At 44.5% G+C, this 13,464-nt stretch overlaps 1 protein-coding gene across 1 annotated transcript in view; it reads left to right on the top strand.

Annotated features, from left to right (window-relative positions):
- Positions 1 to 13,464, top strand: part of col23a1b (collagen type XXIII alpha 1 chain b) — a 133,312-nt gene that overhangs the window by 1,435 nt on the left and 118,413 nt on the right. The window lies entirely within an intron of this gene.

Genomic DNA, 13,464 nt, shown 5'->3' with positions numbered 1-13,464 from the left:
AGCCCTGCTGCCTCATGTCAGTGGGGGCTGCTAACTTTAATAGATGGACCAGCCGCGTGCCAAGTTTGGCCACCTTTGGCGTGCGGTGTTCATTACAGGGCTTGGTGGAGAACAGTGTGTGATACTCATAATGTTACACACACAGTCCCCTGCTCTCCTTTATTACGTGAATTATTAAGGAAGCTGGCAATATTCTCCATGATATTTGATATGCTCCTTTGAGTACAGTTGTTATGAGTCAATCACATGTTTGCATCAAGTGTGAACACCAGTGAGTGTGGTGCTGATTGTGTTAAAGGTGTTATCGCGTATTTAATGGTATATATGAGCAATCTTACTTACTCCTCACCTATGGAAAGGAAAGCCACTCTTTAATTCATCATGACAGAGAAATCCTCTGGTTTAGGGGTAGCAGGAGGCTGGATGTGTGTGTGTGTGTGTGTGTGCTTATTATTGAAGTTGACATTCATTGCATTCCCTTTGCAACTTAACTGAAGTTTTGCCTTTGTGTCTGAACAAAGGGAGACATCTCGGCTCATTTGTGTTTTGTGCTCTGTAATAATTCAGAAGTTCACTTGGGCTTGTTCAGATGCCCATCCACTGATTTGAGGAATTATCTCTCCTGCGTCCTTTCACTTTCTCTCTGTCTTTGTCTTTCCTCTCTGTTTGGGTGCGAATGGCCTCTGCAACACTGCAGAACAGGTGAAAGCGTTCACACAACTGGGTTTTCTGGATCACTTTCAACACATTCCGCTCCCCTCTCTGAAGCCTGCTGTGCCAAGATAGCCGGCTGGCTGTGCTTGGCTGGTCGGTTCAGTTGTTGTCAGCTTTTGTTGTGTGCACTCAATTAAGCAGAGTCCAAGCCAAACATTGTTACTGCGTGTTGTATTTCCCCTCTGCTGTAGTTCCACTACCTCCACACAGCTCAGAGGCCATGGGAACATTATGGTAGAAATCTAATCACAGGTAGCTGGCCTCATAAAAAGTAGCCTGATTAGGAGTAGCTTGTTCTGGATTTGCTGTTACTCCTGCATTTTAATGTAATTATTTAGAGATCACATTATTGTATCAGATGTTGCATCCAATTTTCCTGTCCATTTTGCTGAATTGCTGTGTAATCAAGTGGTTTTGGCGTTGGAATACGATGCCACCACAAGTATTCAGGAGACTATTTAAAGTGCTCTCTTTCCAGTATCTGGCCTTAAGTGGGGTGTTTTGTTTCTGATGAAACAAAAGGCCAAATTGTTTGTTGCGGCTTTGATACAGCTATATGCCTGTGGCCGTAATTTTTTTGTACTATGTCTCAACAGTTCGATTGCTCAACCCAAACCTGTTAACATTTCTTCACAGCACAATTTTATCTCAGCGATGTTGTTTGTCAGCCGATAAACTCGGGTTTGGCTTTGCTTGGGGCTTTGGGTTCAAGAGGCTGATGCCAATTTGAAACCACCCTGCAGAAGGAGTCGGGAGCTATCAGGTGTGTGCATGTGAGCTGGCATGAATATTCAATCGCTAAACAAGTATATTTTACCCATGTGTCCATTTTATTATGTGTGCTTATGTATGTCTATTCTTGTGGATGTGTGTTTTTGTATTCTCTGTGATTGTGTGTATGTATCATGGTGTAATGTGCCTTTGTGTGCGTGTGAGTGTCTGTCCTGGAGCCTTTGACGGGCCGACAGAGGCACCTCTCTCAACACGACACTGTAAGAAGAGAGCCCCTCTCCCTTTAGCACCAGCTCTTCCAACTTGAAACCTGAGGCTCTCACAGCCGGGATAACAGGCCAAGGTATTTCTCCATGTATGTGTGTGAGAGAGACACACACTACCACAAGCAGCGTGAGCGGCATTTCTGCCACTGAAGCCATGCCCTGCTCGTCAGGGAGCTCACCTTTCAGTGTGCGCACACACTCAGGGGCCCAACAGGGGGCGGCACTTCAGCTGCGCCACTGAGAATGATGATGTTGGATTCTTGCTGAACGGCGACTTGCTTCCGATGACTCGATGAAAAATTATTGTGTCTTGAATCAGGGCAAAGTTCCCTGGTTCAGTCACTGCTGGGGCAGTTGAGATACAAGTTCTGCTAATAGGATTTGACCCCGGGTCTCTGCCTCGATGCACATCTGTCTCTTTTGTCCCTTGAAAGCAGCATCGTGACACATATATGTTCACCTGATGTGACAGGCTGACAGCCGTAGGGCTTACGCCAATTATGTCACCAAGTGCTGTTCTGCTTAACAGCTTCAGGTGTTTGCAATTAACACTCCCCTGTTCCCTCAACACATACACACACTTGTACACAACATACCCTGGTGCACAGACATTCATTACTCACACACATGCACACAATGCGTCTGCTGCTTTGCCTAATTAGAGCCATGTGTGGCCTCTATGTGTCTTGTGTAGGGGGAGTGTATTGTCATCTCTGCAATTTGCATTAAAAGCCCATTTAACGGGTCTGATACAGGCTGGGGGGCACACAGTCTCCCCACACTTGGCAATGTCCCAGAACTGCATGCCAACTAACCACACCCATTAAAATCAGAGCCCAGACGGAGTCACCCAGGCCCTGAAGCCTGGTCCGACTGTGCTGTAGCACTGAAACAATGCCCCGATGTAGTCACCATCTGAGCATACTGCTGCTGTCATGAAAACTTCTTAACTCCAGTTTGGGCGATTTTCATGTTTTAGCTTCAGTTGAAGGATTACACAGTCTTCTGTGGTTTGAGAAAATGATGTTGCCCCTCTGGTTTGTGAAATCATTTCCAAACCCACTGGATAAACTCAAAAATGCATGGTGGTCAATCTGAAGGCAAGGCTTTTTTTTTTTTTCTTAGTTTCCAAAAAACTGATGTTTAGATGATACAGGGATTTCACCTGACAGCAGCAGTATGAATTCCCCTTAACGGGGTGCTGGAATTTTTGCAGCGTTGCCTTAATGCATTGTGGTTATGTTGTAGTTGGTTTGTTGCTTAGTAATTACAGTATATCACACTTTTTTGTGGTTAGGTGGTTTGTTTAAGTTTCAAACGCTGTGTAAACTTGTAGGAGCTACGACTTAAATCACCATGTTAATAGAACTGCGGCTGCGTAGGCCAGTATTGAATATCTAACCCTTTGGTGTAAGTGTGTATAAGGGCAGGAGGTCAGACCACTGGCTGTGTGATTGGATCAACTTCCATCAGATAAGAGCTTATTTAGGCACTTAGAGCAGGAGCTTTGGTCTGCAGTTTGTGTGTGTGTGTGTGTGTGTCTGTGTGCATGTGTGGATTTATAGACTCGAGATGGCATGCTCACAGCAGGGCTCCTTGGAGGCATTTAGTATTTGCAGACAACTTTACTCACTTGTGTCTGTTTTCTGCACAAGCACTGGCTGTCTCTGTGCTTGTCTATGTGGTGGGTCAATATTACTCTCCCACTGTTTGCTGGAGCAAGATGTTTAATTGCTGGATAGGACTATAACTTATATGGATGCCGCTGGAGGTCTACCGGTGATAATATGAATGTCTGGGACTTCCAGCCCTCTTGGTGGTGGTGGGGGGTGGATGGGTGGGAGGGGCACAACACGCTCTCCCTGCCCAGCTTTCTGCCCTCCAAGCCCAGGAAGGGAACGGGGAAAGCCGGCTTTTGGAGATGGAGACCCACTGCTGGGGCCAGCACCCACCCCGGGGCTGCATTTGATTTTAAAGCCATAATAAATCAGACAGGAAGCCAGCAGTGTGTACCAGCTACCTATACAATCTATCAACACAGGAAGAATATAAAGGCCATGTAAGATCCATTAATGACCTCTTTAAAACAATAAACGGAGGAAATTTGTTTTCATAAGCGGTCCCATTTTAGATTCGTTCCAGTACAGCTATGGGCTACAGGCAACTTTTTTATGTAGTAATATGCTTGAGCGTAGCACATACCTAGGTGTGTGTGTGCGTATGTGCGTGCACAGATGCATGTTTGCACACCAGTCTCTGCTTGCACTTAGGTGCAGTATATCTCTTTCTGTGTGTGTGTGTGTGTGTGTGTGTGTGTACAAGTGAGTGAGTGTGTTTTTAGTGTATGCGTGTTTGTTTTGGTGCTGGCAAGCATGTGTTTCAGAGTGTGGCTCAGTGGCCGACTGTGTTGCTTTAAATTCATGGTGTATGAAGACAGTTATGAAGAGAGTATCTTGTGGCAGAAAATCCAGGTGGCTTATTACATTATGCTGCAAGGGAATGATATTTCAAACCAGCGAAGAGAATATACAACTTTTTTTTTTTTTTTAAATACAGAAGAGTTGGGGTCTCACTGCCACACACAGTCAAGTGAGACACACACACATACACTCACTTTGCCAGCTGGCACCGTTCCCTGCTGCAGTGCCATGAATCTGTGTTTTTGGACTCTTTTGTTTTACGTTATTGATTCTTGTGTTTCTTTTATGGCGCCCGCAGTCTGTGAGATTTCGGCAATCCTATACGTTTATTGCAGGCCACACTGTGCGACGCGGATCTTGTTTGATGTATGATGTATTTAGACTGTACGATGATCACACCCAATGAATCTTATAGGCTACGACGCAAGTCAGTATACAAGAAAACGTCACCGGCGTACATCATCCATCTGCACCGCTGCAGAGGTAAACAATGAAGCTAAGCAAGAGTGGAGCCCTTGCCAAAGTGATATCAATGTTTTTGGACAAAAATCCAAACAAGAGGAGGGGGAGAATGTGGACAATTTCTTTATTGCTGGAATCCCAAAAAGTCATTTTGCTCATTTTACCTTCATCAGTGGGTTTAGTGCCAGTATTGTGTGATCAGTGCATCATTTTATGCTGCATTCTGATTGGTTGGTAGAATTCTCAGTCAGAATTTTGTCCCAAGGTATCTTTGGTCGCAAGACCGTGACAATGGCCTTCTTTGCACCTCTCACTGTTCTACACAGTACCACCGTTTTGGAGCCACGACCAGAGATATCACCACGCTTCTTCCATGTTGGTCATCTGTCGTCTGGGACAGGCCAAGATCGCAGTGTTGGACTATTTTGTCTTACCCTAATGTTTCTTTTATCTTGGTCCTCTGTCCTCATTGTTCTTCCATAGTCGTGTCAGCTTGTCCACCCCCCCACCCCCCTGCCCTGCATTGCTTCATTAGCCCTGCCCTTGTGTTGCCTGTCTCCGTTGTGTTGTTTCAGCCAATCCTCTGTTCCCTCCAGTTTTCTGCCCCTCTCCCTTCTCCAGGTGTGTCCAGCTTGTCCAATCAGTTCAGTTTGTATTTTAAGTTCAATTCTGCATTTGGTTTGTTTGTCAGTGGAACATGTGATGGTTGCAATTAAATGGAAACCGTGGAACATGTCATTCTTCTTTGTCCTCAACATGCAATGAAAGACAGTCATTAAAGAACAAACTGGAACATAAAGGGATGAAACAGCCTAAAAACAATCTTCTTAAATCGCTCTGGAAAACATGTCTTCATCTATATACAAAAGACAGGACTGATAACAAGGAGTGAAGAACGATGTAACATGACAGGCAGTGGTAGCAATGCTCTGCCTGGCTGCAACTCGCTGTTTTCTAGTTCCAGAGCTGCTGGTCTTCAGTTGTCATTAAATATTATTCACTTAAATCCAGCCTCCTTAAGATTGGCTCCAGCAGCATGTCTTCTCATAACACTGCCGATTTCTACGGCATTTTCCAAAAGGTAAATCTCTCCTTGCTGGAGTAGTGGGGACTGCAGACGGGGATATAGTGGAGCTTTCTTTTATTTTACCCAGTTTTTTTTAACCTGACCTTCATCTTTATGAGGTACATTTGGTGTAGACATCACAGGAGGTTGTATCAAACTGATGTAAGTTACATATGGATTGAGTCTTTTAAGTAAAAGCCCACAAGTGAAAGTGAAATTTCTGAAATCCATACTCTGAAAATGCAACTGTTTTCTTTTATTGGTGGTAATTTGCCATATGATTATCGCCAGCTGAGGGTTACATTTAGTCCGCTTTTTATTTACTGCTCTATCCCTGACTGCAGATAGCATCAGCATGTGGTCAGCTGCCAGACTTGGGTCTTTAGGTTCCTTTCATCACACAGCCTGTCTGGTTTTCAGACTGGTCAGTGTTAAACAGCACAGAAATGCCTCTCCTTGATGTCTTGTTCTTAGCTGGATGATGATCTTGGAAGGTCTGAGTGCGCCACGTTTATTTGTGGAAAGAGAGGAGAATCTTGTCTCCTGGAGAGGGAGATATGATTTAGTCTGGAGATGAGTGTGTATCTAGTGTTGAAGTCATGGGCTGGGGAAAGGAGTTCAAGATGAACATCTGGTGGATGGGCTAAATCTCCCAGGTGTGTGTATCTGCACATTTGCATGTGTGCCTATAGCCCTCCTTGACCCATAGGTAGTATACACACACACACACACACACACACACACACACACACACACCACACCCAGACCTTTTCCCTCTCTGTCTCTCATCAGCCTTCTTATTAAAGTTAGCTTTGTAAAACCACACTGTTTAGCACCGGGGCCGACTCGCACATTCTTCCTTTTGAAAAATAAACAGCTGGACGCAGGCAGGTCAAACTGCAGCCCATGAAGGGCCACAAGGAGCCCGGGAAAACACAGGGGAGCAAAGGGCCGGGTGCCACACAGTGCAGCAGGGGGTGGACAGAGCACACACACTGCATGCTGGTGTGTGTTGTAGCAGTCAACAGGAACCATCCACTGAGTGGCTCTGAAGGAGTGATAGACTCCATTACTCCCATTACTTTGCTGCTTCAGGGCAAATTCTGCTAGAGGCAATTACTCTTTTAAAGGAATATTGCACCTAAAATACAAAAAAGTTATATTTTCCAAATTACCCTTCGTGCAATCTATCCATTCAGATAATTTCTGTATGATTTGGTGCGGTTTCCAGTCTGCCATGGTCTTCTCTGTCTCCCCTCACTCCAGTACAATGGGCCTTGATGAGTATTGTTTTGTAAAGCTCAAACCATCCAAATTTACATGTGGAAAAACTCAACAGCAACATCTCGTCCCAAAACAGTGACACATAATCCATAGCCCTCAGGAGTGAGGAGTTTTGTTGGGAACTATTTCCTGCCAAAGAACACCAGCAAGCCATATTTACGCACGCTGAGTGGGTGCAAAGTAGGTGAACTGGGGTAAGTGGGAAAATATGTTTTGTTTTGTTTTTTTAAATATTTGGTTAACTGTTCCTTTAAGTTGTACTGACAAGATGTTAGATTAACTATAAGATAAGGCTGAGGTAAGCAGGTGGGTAGAGGAGGACGATGGTGTTATAACTGATGGATTTTGCATCCATGTGTTCAGCAGATTGTAATGGCTGTTGCGTTTTCAGATGACAGACAGAAAGAAAAGTTTCCAAAAAGAGCCAACTCTTGAGCAACAGCTAGAGAACGCCCTGCTTATTTTAATTGATTGTGTTTTTCCTGGCAAATCAAATGGGAAGCACTGCTTACGCGGTGGGCTGATGACTTGGACGTCAACACAGTCCTGTTTAATGCTCTAAGTAGCATCATATAGTGGTGCAGTGATATAAATCGTGAATTATTGTGCTACAAAGCCCTATTGGAAACACATGAGTCAAATGAGCATGCCTTTTATTAGCAGACATCGATGGAAATGAATCAAAGTTGGGAGACTCAGTGCATCGCGGTGCATTGTTGAAAAATACTGTACGTTGTTGGAGCCACGAACGAGCAGCTGCACTGTGAAGGCTTTGTTTTTTCAGCATATTCACAGCAGCCCTGTATGTAATTCATGTATTGACAACCACAGAAAAACAGAGAATTTGATGAGCTTGATTCCAAAGTGAGATATCAACCATTCGAAAAGGGGATAATATCAAGTAGAACATGTCATAGAAAAACATCGATTCATCTATCAGCTGTTTTTTCATACACAAAACATACAAGAAATGTCTGACGCACATGCTCCCATTTGTGCCAGTTGTTTTCAATGGCCCAGTGCGCACCAAAGGCATCAAGTGGCGTGTGAAACCACAGGGACGTTTTTCCATCTTGGACTGATTTGAGAGCATCATCGCAGACCAAAAGGCTGTTTTTCGTGGCGGTTTCTGGAGCCACAGTGGCCGTTAAATTATTTCAAGGCAGAAGGACTTAAAAAGATTACATTTGCCAGACAATATTTTTATATTTGTTAATTATCCTATATATCTTTATGATGCATGTTTTTTTGTATTTGGTGACGTTGTTGTCTGGAAGTAGGCAATCGGTGTGAGCTGGATGCAACTTTCCATTCATTTAGTGGCAAACAGTGAAAACGTGGCGGATGAAAAACTACTGAGGAAAATCCAAAACGTTCTGTGACGTGAGACTGCAAGCTAAGCCGGTATACAGTCAGGTTCAAACATAAGAAAATCTGAAAACAAAGAAAACATGATGCGAGTGTTATAACCCTCAATAGTAGTTAAATGCAGATGCGGTAAAGGTCAAGTGAGGAGAGTCAGATGAAGTATTAATGATTGCCATACACTGCACTCAAGAAAGATCAAGCCATTACCAAATACTATGACGGGGATTGTGTTTGATGCAAATACTTTATTGTTGACATGTTGGCTTTGAAATGTAACTCTTAAATCCCTCTTCCTCCATGTGAAACAGCAGAAGCAATGGAATTAATCTTAGAAGAATAATAAATATCACAGCAAAGCCATAAATCCACCTAAGAATATTATAAAGGTATCGTTAGGAGATAAAAAAAAAAAAAAAAAAAAAAAAAAAAGACAGTGAGGCCAATAAACTCATTAGTAATTACTACCGTCACAATAGGTTTGCCATATTTTCAGTCAGTTTTATTAAGAACAAGTGAGAGTAAGCAGACAGGCTGCCAAATGTGGAAACTATTACGATGTTTTCTTTAATTATCACAAGTGGCAGGTGACAAGGTGAATAGCCTATTAATTTGGGGAGCAGAAAAAAACCTCTTAAACACCTCCCTGTAACCTCCAACCGGCGCTGGGAGGTTAAGCTGAGCGCGCCCCCACTGCGCTGTGTTTTCACATTCTTATTCATCATCGTCAAAAAACGTCGTCGTCAAAAAAACCCCAGATCAGACTTTGTTCAAGCGTCTGACGAATGTGAGTGAGGAAGAAAAGTAAAAACCTTCACCTCCCTGTAACCTCAAGCAGCTTTAATTATAATACCGTCATCAGGTAATGTGTCTGCCGTGGATCTAGATGCAGAGCAGTAGGTTTTCAATATCGGTCATTCAGTGAGTGTGCGGTAGCTGGTTGATCCATTAGGAATGTTGCGAGGGTAAATCCAGCTGTGGGAGAGGACTCATGCTAGCACACCTGGATTTATTAGACAGATAGCATCTCTGGACTTGAACCCAGATAAACAGGGGTGATTTTCCATCGCCCCGCGGAGGCTTTCCATCCCAGACACAGCGTGGAATGAGCGATCGGGGTATCTCGGCGAGGGAGCTCAGAAGGTGTTGGAGGTGCGAGGCAGATCACGGGCAACTCAGGCGGCTCCACTGTGCCGAACACGCCCCCGGTCGGTGGTAAAAGCCCCTCAACAGGCTCGTCACTCCGCCGGCACCTCTTTAATGAGAGCTGGGCTCGTTAAACAGGGCCTGAACCCTTTGAACAAGCCCTCAGCATCACTGGTCCATGTTATTCTGTCATAATATGGAGGCGAGGGCATGCTGGAGTGGAGCGGAGGACGGCCCTCAACAACTTAACACCACCACTTAGCGAGGGGGTGCATTTACGTTACGGTGCGCCTGTTTTTTCTCACGCGTTTTGACCTTTCCCAGTGTTACTCTCTCTGTCTTACTCTCGATTTTTCTTTTTCTTTTTTCCCCATTTCATACGCTCATTCCAACGATTTTCCCCTTCTGTTTCCTCCTTTTCATCTCTGTCTTTCTGTGCGATTTGAGGTGTGTGTGTGTTTAAGGCAGCCTCGGGGTCAGAAATAGCCTGAGGCTCCTGTCCCGCCACAGTGGGTCAATCTGTTGGCCTTATGTGCACGTTAACCCAAAGCAGTGAGAGGAAGGGCCGGAGATGCCTATCATGTGTACTGTAAACAGATGATGAAGAGATAGAGAGTGATGCTCAGTGGCTGCGTAGGTCATGCTTCAGGTGTGTCTCACCTAAAAGTTAATTTCCTTGTTTGCTAGTCGCCACTGGCAGCGGGAACATCCGATTGTTGACGGCTACTTGCTGAGAGAGGAAATTTACTTGTGGACTGCAGGCCCCATAATTTACAGCTGCACTGGACTGCCAGCCTTTTTGCATGCAACGTGCGATTTGAAAGAATGACCTTCTCGTGATATATTTGCCGATTTTCTCCCAGAAGAACAGTGAATCTTCGGGGATCCCGGTCAGCGTCAGGGAATAAAGACGAAAGCAGAGGCATGTTCATCTCAGACCCGGTGGCTGCGGGCCCTGAGCGCTCACACACAGCGATGGGTAACCAACCAAGACGCGCCATCGTTCTCATCGTATTTACAGCCGCGCGTAACACATCGACGGTTTAGCATCCGACCGCAATTGCTGCAGTTAAACTATCAGCGTTGTTGCGTGCCAAACCCTGTGATGGGTTAATTCGCCCTCTGAGGTTTCCCTGACATTTCACGCTAGGATTTTACACGTTGCAGTGTGGCTATCTGAGCGTAATTACAATAATGTTGCACCACCATTACCCTGTCTCCCTGGATCTGATCAGATGCCAAAGCTAGAGATAGAGCCGGGGAAGGGACAAGTGTGTCAAGTGTGTGTATGTATGCGCGCACATGTGCGTTTATACATGGACGTATGGTAGCATTTGTGCATGTATATCAACCGACTGGTGCCGTGCCAGTGTGATAATGGGCGTTAAGTGAGCGTTAAGCGAACGTGTTAATGAGCGTGCGTCGGTGGCTGTGCGCGACGACTTGCCGCCATCAAATGGAAGCACTTGGTATATTTCGCCGCTGTTCAGTGCGGGAGTGTGTAGAGGCCAGATGGAGGCACAGATGGGGGGCGGAGTGAGAGATGGAGGAGAACGAGCGAGGGAGGAAATGGAGAAACTCACTATACCGAAATATAGTGCACATGTTGAAACTTTTTTTTTTTTTATCAGTATCCATCTGTTTTCTACATATTGAGCGAACGTTTGTGTGCGCCTGCATTTGTGTTGCTGTGTGTGTGTGTGTGTGTGTGTAAGCTTGCCGGCCTGCTTTAAGCCTCTATGTGTGTGTGCTCCTATATTTCTACATACCATCCAGCGGCCCATCTCCATTGCCAGTCTCTATAGGGACTTCTTATCTGCATATTTGCTGCTCCGCGCAAAAATCATAACAAAAGTGAGTGCATTTTTGGAACCAGGAGAGTCTATCACAGATGTCCAGTCAGCTCGGATTACAGATGGAATATCTGGGTCGAACATGTGGACAATCTATCAGGTCCACCATCTCTTTTTTTTCCCCCTTATTCTCCCTGTCTCTCTCTCTCTGCCCCCATTTACTCCGCATTAACTTTTTCTCCCTTCCTTTCAGTCTCTCAATCAAACTCATCTCTTTTATGACCATTTACAGATTGGAACCTCAAGATGCAGCGGCCATGTCTATATGTTGTGTGTTTGTGTGTGTGTTTGTGCTCAGTTACCACCATTTTGGCCGTCTTCATCCATCATTATTACTGTTATTTTTATTTACCATAATTTACATAAAAGTACTTAATCCCCCCCTAAAACCAGGGCACCATGGGAGCGCTATGCGACCCTAAGAAGCCCTGATTTGGGGGTTTGTTTATGTATTTCAAATGTTTTGTCTTTGTCATGTGGTTCTGATTGTGAGGGAGAGATGGCGTCTGTCAGGGAGACTTGATGTGAATGTGATGAATTAAAAGGCAGAGTCAAACTCATATGTGAAGTGATGTTCATGTGGGATGTCACGTTGAAATGTGTTCCAGCATACAGCATATTTTTCATTATTTCTATCATTTTATATCACGCTTTACACTGTGTTCCCTCACAAGTTCAATGTGCTGTTATATAGTGCTACATTGTTTTGGTATGCCGTGCTGTTTGCTCTGCCTTGGGCGCCGCATGATTCTTTTTTACATCGCAAACAAAGCAGTTTAAAACAAAGGCTTAAACCAAAAGAACACTGTATACATTGATAGAAGCGGCCAAATGGGCCCTAAAATAGAGGATTCAGATGTTTATCACACTCGATGGGAAAATAAGACCTGACCCAAATCTATCCGCTTACCATAAAACGACTAAAACGAGAACCACAGCCAAACCACCACCGCTAAGCATCTCGTTAATATATTTTTTTTTTATTTAGGAAAACTGAGTCAGAACATAGCAATCTTCCAGCCAGGGAGGAGAGAAAAATGGGGCTCATCAAATTAGCGAGGATAATTAGCGTTTTAACATAACATGAAGGGCTTAGTGCTGGGCGGTCTGACTTTCTGGCAGCTGGATTTTAACCTCACTTGCGATGTGTGCTGCTTTGAGAGGGGGAGCACACGGATTTGGCAGCTGTGTTGCGTGTGTTGCTCGATTCCAAGTGTTGGATGCACACACCGCTTGTTAGCAGAAAATGTGAACTGTATATATATTTGATAAGTGCTTGACTGTTTGCGTCTTTGCAAATCATCACTGTTGCGACTTTGATCCAAACCAAACACTTACAGCTGATCGACTGCAGCGATCCTTGCATTTAGCGACTTCCCACACACTCTGTCCAGCTTTAAACTGTATGTAATGGTGTGTAGCTTGGCCGCCGCTTTGTGTGTTATCAGGCGCCTGTGAAGTAGCTGCGAGCGCTGCTGTCAGTGCTGAGTGAAGGCTCCATGCCCGTAAATTTACCCTAATCCATTCGCGCTGCCGGTGGAAATTCTCATACTAAATCTTTCATACTGGCGCGGGAATAACACATTTACGCTTTCATTTTTTTCCCCCCCTATTCGTTCTTTCTTTAGGAAGCATATGCACAGCACACATTACCTTGCATTCTTTCTCACCTACATGTCTTTGAAGTTGAAAAACTCCTACGCTCCATGTCTTGGACACACATATTCACCGCATATTCTGTCTCTGTGCGTATCACTGCCTTCTGTGTCTGTGTCAGCATCATCTCTCTTAAGGCCCTTCATATTCTTCATTTTCTTAGTCTTAAGGTCTATTCACACCAAATCTGATGTGTCCATCTTGAATTCCGGCTCCAGACACATGACCCGAAAGCTAATCTAATTGGCCGGTGACTTTCCTTTTGGCCTCCTACAAAAAATATTCAACCTAGCCTCTGGAGGGGAAAAATGCAGATCTTAGCAGTGTGATATTTCAGATTTCAGTGTAGTTCAGAGAGATGCATTGTTTTATTTTGAAATCTTGTCATTTCTGTGCCAAAAATGTTGATTTGGCGTGAATGGACCTTGACGCATGAACTGACCTGGCCTTTTGACTGCATCTGTACCTGCTGCATTTACGGAAACCGGAAATTAACTGAT

This window comes from Myripristis murdjan, chromosome 10 (genome assembly GCF_902150065.1).
Source record: "Myripristis murdjan chromosome 10, fMyrMur1.1, whole genome shotgun sequence".
Taxonomy (NCBI): domain Eukaryota; kingdom Metazoa; phylum Chordata; class Actinopteri; order Holocentriformes; family Holocentridae; genus Myripristis; species Myripristis murdjan.
Note: the sequence above shows the minus strand (reverse complement) of the source record. Positions and strands in the feature narration are given on the sequence as shown.